The following is a 12,593-nucleotide window of genomic DNA, read 5'->3' on the forward strand; positions in this document are numbered from 1 at the left end:
CGCACACAATGAAGCTGCTGGCAGGGAAGTAGTGCCGGCTGCGGCCTCAGCACCCCTCCCCCAGCCGATGCCTCCGCCAGCTGAACATCTGGCCCTGGGGTGGGAGGGAGGGCCCGGGGGGCGGGGCCTGGGGGCCGGGGCTAGACCTCCAGGGGGTGGGGTCAGGACCGGGGTGGAGAGCGCTTCCCTCTGCGGGCCCCCGGCGCTCCCTGACTTGCCCCTGGGGGGAGACCCCCGCTGCCCCCCAGGAGTAGCCGGGGGTCAGCCCCACCCACGCGCACACCAGCCCCGCACACCAGTGGGCTCGGGTTACTGCCGCCTGCCCCGGGGGCCCTGAGGCCGCCTGCCCGCCCGCCCGGGTGGAGCCCAGCTTTTCCTTCCATTTCCCTTCCTGCCAAGGAACTCCCCGCCCCCCCCTTCCGCAAGGGGGACCCCCTCCCTCTTGCGCCCTTGGGGGCCAGAGCGGATGGGAGGCCGGACAGCCGAGGAATGAATTCCTCCAAGAGCTACTGGGCCCAAGTCTAGCTTCTGGTGCATCTGTGGGTTCCCAGGGGTCACCTCAGTTCCCTTTAACTGCTGCAGAATGCACCCCAAAACAGTGGCATAAGGGGCTGAGGGTTGGGGAGTGGGAGGTGTAGGGGAAGGTCTGGACTGCAGGGAGTGGGAGGAGCTGGGTCTCCTCCCCACTGGGTTCACTGTCACCCCAGCTGGGAGCAGCATCCCCCTCCCCCAGGACAAGCGCGGGCAGAGTGACAGACCGGGAAGCGGGTAGAGCGGCACAGACGGAGATGGGGGAGGGGGGTGGGCAGAGACTTTCAAAGCCAGACCCAGCCACCCTGCCAGGCACACAAAGAGCCAGCGCACACACCGGCGGCGGCTCTGAGCCTGCGAGCTGCGCCCGTGCCCGTCCCCGCCGCCCAGGGCACGTGCTGCGGCGCACACAGGCCGAAGCCCCCGCCTGCCGCCCCTCCCACCCGGAGTCCCAGATTCCTAGACACACCTCCACCCGGGCACACCCCGCTGTGCCCAGACCGAGCCGAGCCTGCGCTAGCACCCTCCTCTCCCTTCCCTTCTTCAGCCACTCTGTAATCAGATTCCTAAATTTAGAAGCAACCCAGGGCCCAGCCAGGGATCCCCGCCCCCACCCACTGCCTGCGGCCAGCCGGCCGGGGTACTGCGGTCGGGCCACGACCCGGCTGGGGCCGCCGGGTCCTGGGGGCTCCTGTGGGCTGCCGGGCAAGTCAGGCACGACCCCACCCGGCTGCGGTGCTGTCGGGCCACATGGGGCCACCCAGCCCGCGGCCACGTTGCCCGCCACACCTCGGGCCAGACCTACGGAGCCTTTTTCCTCCTCTTAAATCATGGATTGGGCACCAAGCCCCAGGGTGGGGAGCTCTGGACAAAGGAGGAGAATGAATGGGCCAAGGGCAGGTCTGACCTAAGGGGGTCTGCTACAAGATGAAAAGAGTCTCCCAGCCTGACCCCTCCTGAGTGGCAAGGTGCCACCTCGCGGTGCCCAGCACCTCCAATCCCCTCCTGGCTGGCAGGCAGCCATCCCTGTGAGCAGCCCTCTCATATGATGGAGTCTTCCATCTTGCCCACACCGGGCCCCCAGTTAGGCAGGGCCTCAGTTGTGCCCCCTATCCTCCCGCCCCCACCTTTGCCTCCCTTCTGGGCAAATATCGAACTAGGGTATGGGCCCAGATCCTCAACCCGAGGCCTCAGCATCGTGCTTATTTTGGCCTCCTTCCTCTAGGGCTGCCCCTGGTAGCCCCAGCCACTGGCATCCCTCCTTCTCAAGCCCCCCCTTTCTCCTCGCACCCCCACCCCCCCTAAGAATCTCTTTCTGCTCCCACTTCTCCCTAGAGCCTGGAGCTCAGGGCCTGAGAAAGATTCTTCTCTGGAGGTTAGGGGCAAGGAGGGGAGGTTTATTCCTTGCGGGGGGGGGGGGGGCTCTAGGCCCTGGTGTGATGAAGCTTCTGCCCAGGAGGTGGGACATGACAAGGGAGAGGTATTCGAGGAGTTTGGGGGCAACTGTGGGGGCCACAGCATCCAGAGAGGAGGCATATTCCTAGTGAGCACCCCCCTCCCCAAGGGGCAATGGCGCAGTGTTAAGAGGGGGAGGGGCAAGGCCCCACCCTCCCACCTGCTGCCTCTGCCCCCTCCCCAGCTGGCCCCCTCTTTTGTGCAAAGCCACACAAAGGACAAGGGGCCCCGGCCGGCCTGGCCATCTGCTCCCAGCAGCCTGAAGGCTCTTAAAGAGACAGCACCCCCTCCCTGCCGCCCCGGGGCTGCGGGGCGGGGTGGAGCCGCTGCTCCACAGGACCTGATCTCAGTGGAACCCCAAATCCCACCCACTTTTCCCCGGCTCCCCCAGCCTCCAGGTCAGGAATCATCCTCCCACCCAGGGCGCAGAGGTGCCACGTGGCCAGGAACATGGGGGTGTGGGAGGGGAGAGACAGAGAAGCAGCCCAGGGACCAGCCCCTCCTCTCCTCCAGCCTTAGGCGGCGGAGGGGCCAGCAAAGCTCGGTAGCGCGGCTCTAGAACTGGGGTCCCTCACCTCCCTGAGGCCACCTCTGAGCTGTGTGAGAGCCGCTGGTCTCTGGGAATCACCTCCCCGCCATCTTCACTGATGAGCTCCCACTCAGCCTTCCCCAGGGAGGATGACAGCGCCTTCTTTTTGAGGGCTGTGGGCCGGGACGCAGCCCATTGCCGCGCAGCAACCCCGGGATCGCAGCACCTTTATTTCCTGCATTTCCCAGTTGAGGAAACTGAGGCTTTGCTCAGCCCCGGGTCCCCACCCCACCCCACCCCAGCCCAGGGGCCTCCTCCAAAAAGCCATCGGCCCTCTCCGAAGCCTGCCTTCCTCTCCTAGGCCAGCTAAGACTCCTCACCCCTGAGATCCCCAGGGAAGCCAGACTGAATCCCAGCTTGGCGTTTCTGCCACACTGCTAAGGGACACAAGTTTACATTATTTGTGTGATTGTTTATTTCCTGTCTGTCTCCCTGCTGGGCTGTGGGCAGGGATTGTGTCCACTGTGTTCACTGTGTTCTCGGTGCCTGGCATCCAGTAGGCACTCAATATTTGCTGAATGAGTAAGTGCCAGGAGACCCCAAAAGCATCCTCTTCCCTGGGCTCCTCTGTCCTCTGGCTGTTGGGCATCTTGCCTCCTCCCTCCTCAAGGTGAGGCAGAAGGGACAAAGGTTGAACAGGGATGCTGGGAGAGAAAAGGAGAGTGACCTTGAGAGAGCCACCGGGCCTCCCCTCACATCTCCCTCCTCCCAAAGGCGGAGGCAAGCTCCAGCCAATCCCGAACCCGCAGCCGTGCCAGACAGACTGGGACTGTCCCGAGCTCTGGCCCAGCAAGGCTGGCCGCTGTGGTGTGGTGCCTGGGACCCTGGCCAGGCCCTCGGTGGCCACAGCCAAGGGGCTAAGCCTGGGGAAGGAGGAAGGCGGGCGGGCGGGCCCCGGGGTGGGGGAGGGAGGTTGGCAGAATCTAAGCCGAAACCTGGCTGAGCAGTTGGGGGAGCTGGGGGAGGTGCTTCCCTGGACTGGAGGCCTGGGGGGGAGATGAAGTTGGGGAAATGGAAAAGATGGCCTACAACGTGGAAGGAGCTTGGGGAGCTCCCCCCAGGGCCCCCACCCCTCAATCCTGCCCAGACAGGAATCTGACCCCTCTGTCTCCCTAAGCCCCCTGGGGCCCAGGGTGCTACTCTCCCCGTCTGGGCCCAGTTCAGTGTGCCCTGCACTGGCCCGCACTCCCACCCAGGGTTGTGAAGAGCTGCGAGAAGGTGACAGAGGTGACAATCTGCACTGTGGCCGTGAGAGGAGGGAGGTAAAGGAGGTGAGGCAGACACATCTGGAGTGGCGCTGGGGGAGGGCAGAGCAGAAGGAGGCAGGAGGTCAGCACGGAGACCCCAGGCTTCCTGACACCCACGCCGAGGAAATCTGACTCCCTGAGCAAAGCAGGAACTGGGGAGGAAGGGTCAGCAAGACCTTCATTCAGAGAGACACGAGAAGCCGACAGGAGCTCCCTGGACCCTCAAGGGGGCAGCTTCCAGACCCGGGAGCCAGCTCTGTTTCTCCGGAAGCCAGGAAGGGGGCCTCCCCTTGCCCTCACCTGGGCAACAGCCGGCGCCCTCTGGCGGTGACAGCATGGACCAAGGGGTCCCACCTCAGCCTGGCCACAAATGTCCTCCCAGGGAGGCCGAGCCTGGCAGGTCCCCCGAGGAGCCCATTCTCCTGGGCTAAGTGTATGGGATCAAGGTCCCCCCCGGCCATGTGGAATTACTGGGCTTTAGATCCAATCCCCAGCAAGGCTCCTTGGCCCAGAGCCCCCAGAATCTCCCAGAACAAAGTCAGGTGGAGCAGAAACCCTCCGGGAAATGGCAGAGGAGACAGGAACAGGGAAAGTGCAGGAGCAGTGTGGGCTACCGAGCGCAGATCTGGGGTGAGTCCTGGCTCTGCTTCTCGCTTGCTGTGTGGCCTGAGGGGAGATACTTGACCTCTCTGAGCCTCACTCTGTGCATCTCTCAGAGAACAATAACTGATATCCGATTATTGGGAAGATCCAACATCATCTCAGATGGACTATAATTACGGCCTCCATCGATACTGGTTTCCCTCTAAAGAAAGGGTCCTCTCGAGCACTCCCCCCCCCAGCAGGACTGGAAATCCCCTCTCTGCTCTCTGAAGGAGCCAGTGCTCTGTGGAGTGCCTGAAGGCCACCCCCCCCAGGGCTCCTGGGTCTGACCTCTAGAGCTAAAAACGCTTCCTCTGTGACCTTTGACACGTGACATCCTCCCTTTAGATGGTCCACCAACCACTCCAGATTCCTGCCTTCAGTCTGATTGAATTCGTCATGCACACACAGCTGGATATGGATTTTTTTTAAGATTTTTAAATTTATTTTTATTTTTTTTAAATTTTTTTTAGAGAGAGTGGGGTGAGGGGCAGAGGGAGAGAGAGAATCCTAAGCAGGCTCAGTGCCCAGAGCAGAGCCCGGCACGGGCCTCTATCTCACAACCCCAAGACCACGACCCGAGCCGAAATCAAGTGGGATGTTTAACTGACTGAGCCACCCGGGCACCCGAAATTTTTTTTATTTTTAAGTAATCGCTACGTCCAACGTGGGGCTCGAACCCACATCCCCAAGATCAAGAGTCACATGCTCTATCTACAACTGAGCCAGCCAGGCACCCCTCTGGATACAGATTCTTAAATACTGCTCATACCATGGCCCACTCCTGCTCAATCATCTTCCCTGGTTCCCAGTTGCCATCCAGGCAAAGTTGGAACTTCTCTCCCAGCCCAGGACTCAAGGGCCTTCTAGCCCGTTTCTGATCCAGCCACGCAGGTCTGCTCACCATCTGCTGGGCCCTACCTGGTGCCCCAGGTGCCCATCTGCCTCGCAAACGCTGGCCTAGCCCACCTATTTGCATGTGCTCTGCCCGGCCCCGCCCTTGAGATCGCTGGCTCCCGCAAGCACCTCCACTCTGACCCCGCACGTGTGGGGCTCCTGACCCGGCAGCCAGCACCCTTCCTGCCCCCTCATGCTGCTCCTCCAGCACCCCATCTGGTGCAAGGCTCTTAGCACACACCCTCGCCTCCCACTTCCAGAAAGAACGGGGCCCCCTGGGAGGAGCCCCTCCAAGGCCGGCCCCCACACCCAGAGCTTCAGCTCTTTCCCTCTCCCCGGCAGGCACACCTGCACCTTCTCCCTTCAAGGCCAACTCACTCCCAGGCTCCTGCGTCTCCCCCTCCCCTGACGTGCTCACAGGCACTCCTGAGTCCTTGGTCCTCGGGGACCCCTCCTCCCTCACTACTGTCTTGTCCCTCAGAACGTCACATCACCTACGTAAGCCCCTCATTCCTAAGACCTCCCAGCCCCCACATACACCAGCATGCCAACACACACACCCCCCTCCATCTCATGTTCACCTTCGGCTGCCCCTTTCAGCTAAGCCGCTGCTTCCTCTCTCTCTCTCTCTCTCTGTCTCTGTCTCTCTCTCTCTCTCAAAGCTGGGAGTCTTAAAAGAGTTGTTCACACCCTTCATCCTTGTCTTCACCTCCCACTCACTCCCTACCCACTGCAGTGCCAACTCACCCTCTGCCACTCCACAGAGACTGTTCTTGCCAAGGTCACCAGGGGCCGTTATCTCTAAACCCAAAGGACCCTCGGCAGACACAATCTCCCTCCCTGTCTGAGCAGGACTGGACAGAGAGGGCCATCCCGCTCTGGACGTGAGCTCCCTGCAGGCTCCCCTCCTGTCTGCCCAGTCTACATCCTTAACTCCCGGGCTATGGACTCTCCAGCCTCCATCTCTAGCCCAGACCCCCTTCCCAGGCTTTGAAACCCCCATATCCAAACCAACTGCCTTCTGGACATCTACCCTCAGTTATCTCAGGCACCTCCTGCCCTCCTCTCCAAAACAGATCTCAGCCTCTTGACCAGCCATTTGCATTGCCTGCCCCCCTCCCCCTTCCCCTTCCCACCCTTACCCAGAGGAGAAACAGAGAAGTTGCCCAGCACGCCTCTCTCTGCTTCCAAGTCCATTAGTCTCCAATTTCTGTCCATCCCCTTGCCTGCGGCCACGCCCCCCACCCCATCACTGAACCAGCCTTCCAGCTGGCCTCCTTTCCTGCTCCCCTCTAGTCTACTCTTTATTCAACAGCCAAGGTGATCTTTCTCAAATCCAATGGGATCAAGTCAGTCCTCTGCTTCTCATTACCCTTGGCTTAAGTTCAAGCTCCTGAGCATGCTGTATCTCCTTCAAAATCTGACCTCCTGGGGCACCTGGCTGGCTCAGTCGGTGGAGCGTGCAACTCTTGATCTCAGGGTTGTAAGTTCGAGTCCCATATTGGGTGTAGAGATTACTTAAAAATAAACTCTTAAAAAGAGAAAAATCTGACTTGCTGGCATCCATTCCCACTTTGCCTTTCTCTTTTGAGGGTCCATATGGTGCTGTTGATCCCCAGTGTCAGCCTTTCCCAAGGCCCTGGACACCATGATTGATTGAGAAAGGGGACTAGCAGCCCAATTAGCACATTGCAAATATGGGACGAAGGCCAGGAAGCTGAGCCAGGAGCATTGGCTGCCATCTTTGATCACCAAGAAAAGCCAACACTGCGGAGGGCACCACAAAGAAAGGGGGGAAAAAACGATTTCTCAGGGACATCGTTGAGCTGCTGGATCAACTCACCTGAAGCCACTGAACCTCTGAAGTTTTAGTCGTAAGAGTCAATACATTCCCTTGATTGAGCCTGGTTGATTTCAGTTTTCTGTCACTTGCAACCACGGCCTCTGAAACAGTGCATCTGTCAACACTACCCCGACTGGAACTTACACTTTAGTCTCGTTTGACAACCTGCCATTCTTTTGAAGTCTTCATATGTGTGGTTCCTCATACCTGGAATGCTGCTCCTTTTCCTTGTTGACCAATTCCTCAATTGGAGAAAGTGAAGCTCAGATATCACTTTGTCTAGGACATCTGCCTCCGCCCCATGTAAATAGCACGCTAATGTCTCCAACTACCCGTTTACCTGTCTGTTCTCTCCCTGAGGCTGTGAGCTCAGAGAGGACCGGCATCTGTCTTACTCACCAGTGCATCCCCAGTTCCTCGCACAGCTCCATGCCAGCCAGCACACTGCAAACAGCCGCTCAGTGAACCAGCTCAGATCTCCCAAGCACTGCTTCCTCAGGGGAGCCCTCCTGACTGCCCCAGCCCCTCTCACTCCACAGGTCCTGGGAAATCACTTCTACCAAATCTCCCCTGATTTTGCTGCTGTGTTGGGAGCTCCTTGTAGGCAAAGACTTAAAAAAAACAATAGGAGCGAGAGCCAACTTCTTATAGTAATATAACAGCCAACTTATTTGATTACCTGTTATTCGTTCACAGCTACGTGCCCAGATCCTAGATTAATACAAGTGCATAGTAGATGCTCGAGAACTATTGGTCGAATAAATTAACAAATGAATAAACAAATGAATGCTCATAGGTACCAGCCACTGTGTGCAAAATGCCTTACCTAGTTTCTCTCACGTTCCCCCACAGTAGCCCCATGAGGTAGGTATTCTAGTAATCTTGATTTTTTTTAAAAGATTTTATTTATTTATTTGACAGAGAGAGAGAAAGCACAAGCAGAGGGAGCAGCAGGCAGAGGCAGAGGGAGAAGCAGGCTCCCCACTGAGCAGGGGGCCTGACGTGGGGCTCAATCCCAGGACTCTGGGATCATGACCGGAGCCGAAGACAGACGCCCAACTGACTGAGCCACCCAGGCGCCCCTAGTAATCTTCATTTTACAGGTGAGGAACTGAGGCTTCTGAAGACGTCCTGCCTAAGATCACACAGCTTGAAAGTGCCAGAGCTGGGACCGACCTCAAGCCAGCGGATGCTGGAGCCCTGTTTTCATATCCCCGTGTCCACATCCTTTCAGTTAAGATGAATTAGCCCGTTTCACCTGTAAAGGAGGAATAGCCTTTTAATGGTGCTGTGGAGGTCAGTGGTCACCACGACCAGGGCTTTGTGATCCTCAAGCTCCAGGGGCTTCTCATCTCTCGGCTCTAGCTCTTCCATGCGTCAGGTTTCCCCTCATGATCACGGGGCAGCTGCAGCTGCTCCAAGCATCGCACTCTTGGAGGACAATTTCCAGAGTAGGAGGGGAGAGCCAGAGGGCCAGGGTTTTCTCCTTGGCATCTTTCTTTATCAGGGAGAAAAACCTTTTTCAGGGATCCCTGAGCAGGCCGATGCTTCTTAAACCAATCCCTGGTGAAGGATTCCAATGCTTGGATTAGACCCATGGTGCTTCTGCTCTAGCACAAATGCCATGACATCCAGGGGCCTCCACCCATTTACCTGAGCAGAGTTGGGGCTCTGTTAGCAAGGAAGGAGGAGGTGCGGCTGTGATGCAGAGAGGCAATCTCCACCCCATCCTACCCCCCGCTGCCTACCCCATTCCCCTGGCACAGCACCTTCTCTATTACAGCATTCAGAAATACTTTGGCTGACCTCCAAACAAAAGGAAGAGGGGACGGAGTTTCTTTCCTGGCAGACGTGGACTCTGGACCTGAAGTCATGGCCCCCAGGTACCCACCTTTCCTAAGATGAGAACTACCAAAGGGGGTCGTGGCTCCTGATGGAAAGCAGGCTCCTGGGGCCCCATGGTGAGTCCGCAGGGACAGACAACCTGGAACAGGCAGAGAAGTGGTGGCTTATGAACTGTTGTAGTTAGATGTGTCCAGTCATTCATTCAACAAGTGTTGATTGGCCATTGTCTCCTCCTCCGTGAAGTCTGTATGGTGGGCAGGCTGCCTGGAGATGTCTGATGAGGGGACTCCGAGTCCGCACTTTGCTTCAACAGAAAGGATGCCAAGAGGGACCAGTAATGTCTGCCTTGAGCACAGAATGGGTGAGGGAGGCAGAGAGAAGGAAAGAGGCCAGGAAATAGAGTGAGTTATGGGCAGAAAGACCCTGGCCCTAAACACAGGGTCCTGGGGTGTTATAGGCCGAATAGTGCCTTCCCCAAAATTCATGTGTTGAAGTCCTAACCCCCAGTACCTCAGAATGTGACCTTATTTGAAGATAGGGTCTTTACAGAGGCAACCAAATTAAAGTGTGGTCATTAGGGTGGGTCTTAGGTCAATATGATTGATGTCCTCGTAAGAAGGGGACATCTGGATGCAAAAAGCCATATAGGGAGAATGCCATGTGAACATGAAGAACACCAAAGCCTCCGCGAGTCAGAATCTCAGGAGTGATTTCATTGGGTGATTCTGCCTTGGAGTCTCTCATGGGTTTGCCATCAAGATGCTGGCTGGGGCTTCAGTCATCTGAAGTCTTGACTAGTGTGGGACAGTTATCTTCCATGGTGGTTCACTCACTTGATTAGCAAGTTAGGACCAGCTGTGGGTGAAAAACCTCAGTTCTCCCCCATAGGGACTTCTCCATGATGCCGCCTGTGTGACAGGAAAGCATGGCAGCTGGCTTCCCCCCTCATCCTCCCCCACCCCCGCCCGGAGCCCCTGCCCCGAGGGAGCAATCCTAGAGACCCAGGCAGAAGTTTGGTCTCAAGTTTCATCACCTAGTTTTGGGAATCCCACCCATCACTTGTACAGCTTTTTTATTGTCACATAAGTCCGCCCCAGTCAATGCGGGAGGGGACTGGCTAAGGGCATGGAGGCCAGGAGGTAAGGATTAGTGGGGCCATGTTGCTAGTGGGCTGCCACAGGGTGGACAAGAGCTCTGGTACCGTAGAGGGTTCTGGGACAAGAGTCATGAGAAGTCTGACAGGGGGTGCTTGGGAAAGACGGAGCTTAAGGAGCATATTCGTTTCCCAGGACTGTTCTAACAACGTACCCCAAACTGGGGGGCTTTAACAACAGAAAGTGAACTTTCTCACAGTTCTGGAGGCCAGAAGTCTGAAGACAAGGTCTTGGGAGGGTTGATTCCTTTTAGAGGCTCTGACGGAGCATCGTTTCCATGATGGCCCCTGGAAATCCTGGGCACTCCTTGGCTTGTAGCCTCATCACTGCAATCTCTGCCTGTCTGTCTTCGTACGGCCACCTTCCCCGTGTGTTTCTCAAACCCTCTCTCCTTTCTCATATAGGATACCAGCCATTCGGGCACCTGGGCGGCTCCGTCAGTTGAGCGTCTGCCTTCAGCTCAGGTCATGATCCCACAGTCCTGGGATGGAGCCCCCTCCCTGCTCAGCAGGAAGCCTGTTTCTCCCTCTCTCTCTGCCCCCCACTTGTGCTTGCTCTCTCTAGGTTCTCTCTCTCTCTCTCTCAAATACATAAAATCTAAAAAAACAACAACAACATATCTTCTGGGGGACACAGTTCTACCCATTACAGGAGGCATCTCTGTGGAAGGGCTGCTTGAGGCCATGACCTACCATCGCCATCTGCTTTGGCTCAGGTGTCACCTCTAGGGAGCCTGTCACCTCTGGGGCCCCACAGCACCTGTGCCCGCCGCCATCACTGCCGCCATGGTTCCTTCAGCTAACATTACTGAGCACGTACGCCACATCGGGCACCGAGCTGGGCGCCAGGGGCACAGCCGTTAGGGTTGCCAAATTTAGTATACAAAAATATGGGACACCCGGGGAGGGGGGTGAAAACAAAAAATACAGGACACCCCAGGGAAATCGGAATTTCAGATATAGTGAGTTGAAGTATCGCCTGTATTGTGTTTGGCGACCGTAGTGGCGGTGGAAGAGAGAAGTGCAGCCCCCAGCTACAGGAAGCCCAGGGTCTTTTGGGGGAGATGGTGACAGCAAGGGGCCTAGATGCTGGGACAAGGAGAACAGGCATGGGGAGAGCCCCAAGGAAGTGTACCCAGGCTACATCAGTGAGGGTGAGAGAAGGTTTCTAATATCTAAGCTGGGACCCAAGGGGTGAGGACCAAAGAAGGTTTCTGGTGAAGGGAACAGCAGGGCCAGAGTCTTGGCATGGAGAGGGGGCCCTGGCCAGGGGGGCAGGGGCCAAACATGCAGCCCCCTGAACCCCTAATGCAGGCTGGGACCTCAGAATGTTTCACTGGCCTGACCAGATGGGCATTTGAGAAAAAGAGGGCGGCGTGGTATCACAAAGGCCAAGCAAAGAACGGTGTTTGAAGGAAGAAGGAGTAACAGACCAGATGTTGCAGGGAGGTCCACAAAGATAAGGATTGAGGCCTGTCCGTTGGCAAAGTGCTACAAACATCAGGGAGAGGCTTCTGTGGGGCGGTAGGAAGAGAGGCCTGGGTCGAAGAAAGAGCCTTGAGGAAGGAGCAGCGTGAGAAGCAAGAAGGTAGAGATAAGGTAGGCCACTTTTTCCAGAAGTTTTTGAGTAAGGAGAGCGGCCTAAAAGCGGGAGAGAGGGATTGAGGTAGACTGAGGGATGGAAGGGATGAAGGAAAGGAGGGACCCTGAGGGGCTGAGGCCCTGGGAGGTCTCGCCCTGGAGGAGGCTCACTCCCCAGGTGGCAGGAAGGGGAGGGTGGGGCACATTCAGATTCTTTTTGGGAAATCCTGGGACTCTCCTCAGCATGGTGATGACACTATATAAAGTCTGTGCTGTGCTGGGACACACCGGCCCCTGGTATCCTGGCTCCCGAGACTGTTCCCGGAGCCCACGCAGCCTCCGTGCCTCCTCTGGGCAAATGAATGAATGACTAGTTGGGAGCAGTTGAGGGCCCTAGGGAGGGCCAAGCGCAGTGTTTGGGGGAGTGGCTGTCTTGGAGTTGCTGGAGGAAGAAGGGTCCAGGAAGCACTCGGGAGGGGTGCAGGGCCTGGGAGAGAGGAGCAGACAGTGGCCCTGTGCAGAGGGGTGTGAGGGGAGAGCAGGAAAGTTGCCCGGGAGTGACTTAGGAGGCCGTGCAGACATCCTGGTCTAAGGGGGCAGAGGTTTGTCAGGGAGGGGAGGCAGGAAGGGGTGGAATGGGGTGGGGAGTTGAACTTTTGTACCTTGGGAGGGAATTCCTTTCCTGCCCCAGGCCATGCCAGGTGCCTTCCTGCATCCCATCTCATTCAATCTCCTGTAATTCTCCCAAGCTGCCCGGGAGAAGATGGGACCATGAGGAAGATGATTGCTGTGGGTAGTCTCACTGTAGAA

This window comes from Ursus arctos, unplaced genomic scaffold (assembly GCF_023065955.2).
Source record: "Ursus arctos isolate Adak ecotype North America unplaced genomic scaffold, UrsArc2.0 scaffold_23, whole genome shotgun sequence".
Classification (NCBI taxonomy): Eukaryota; Metazoa; Chordata; class Mammalia; order Carnivora; family Ursidae; genus Ursus; species Ursus arctos.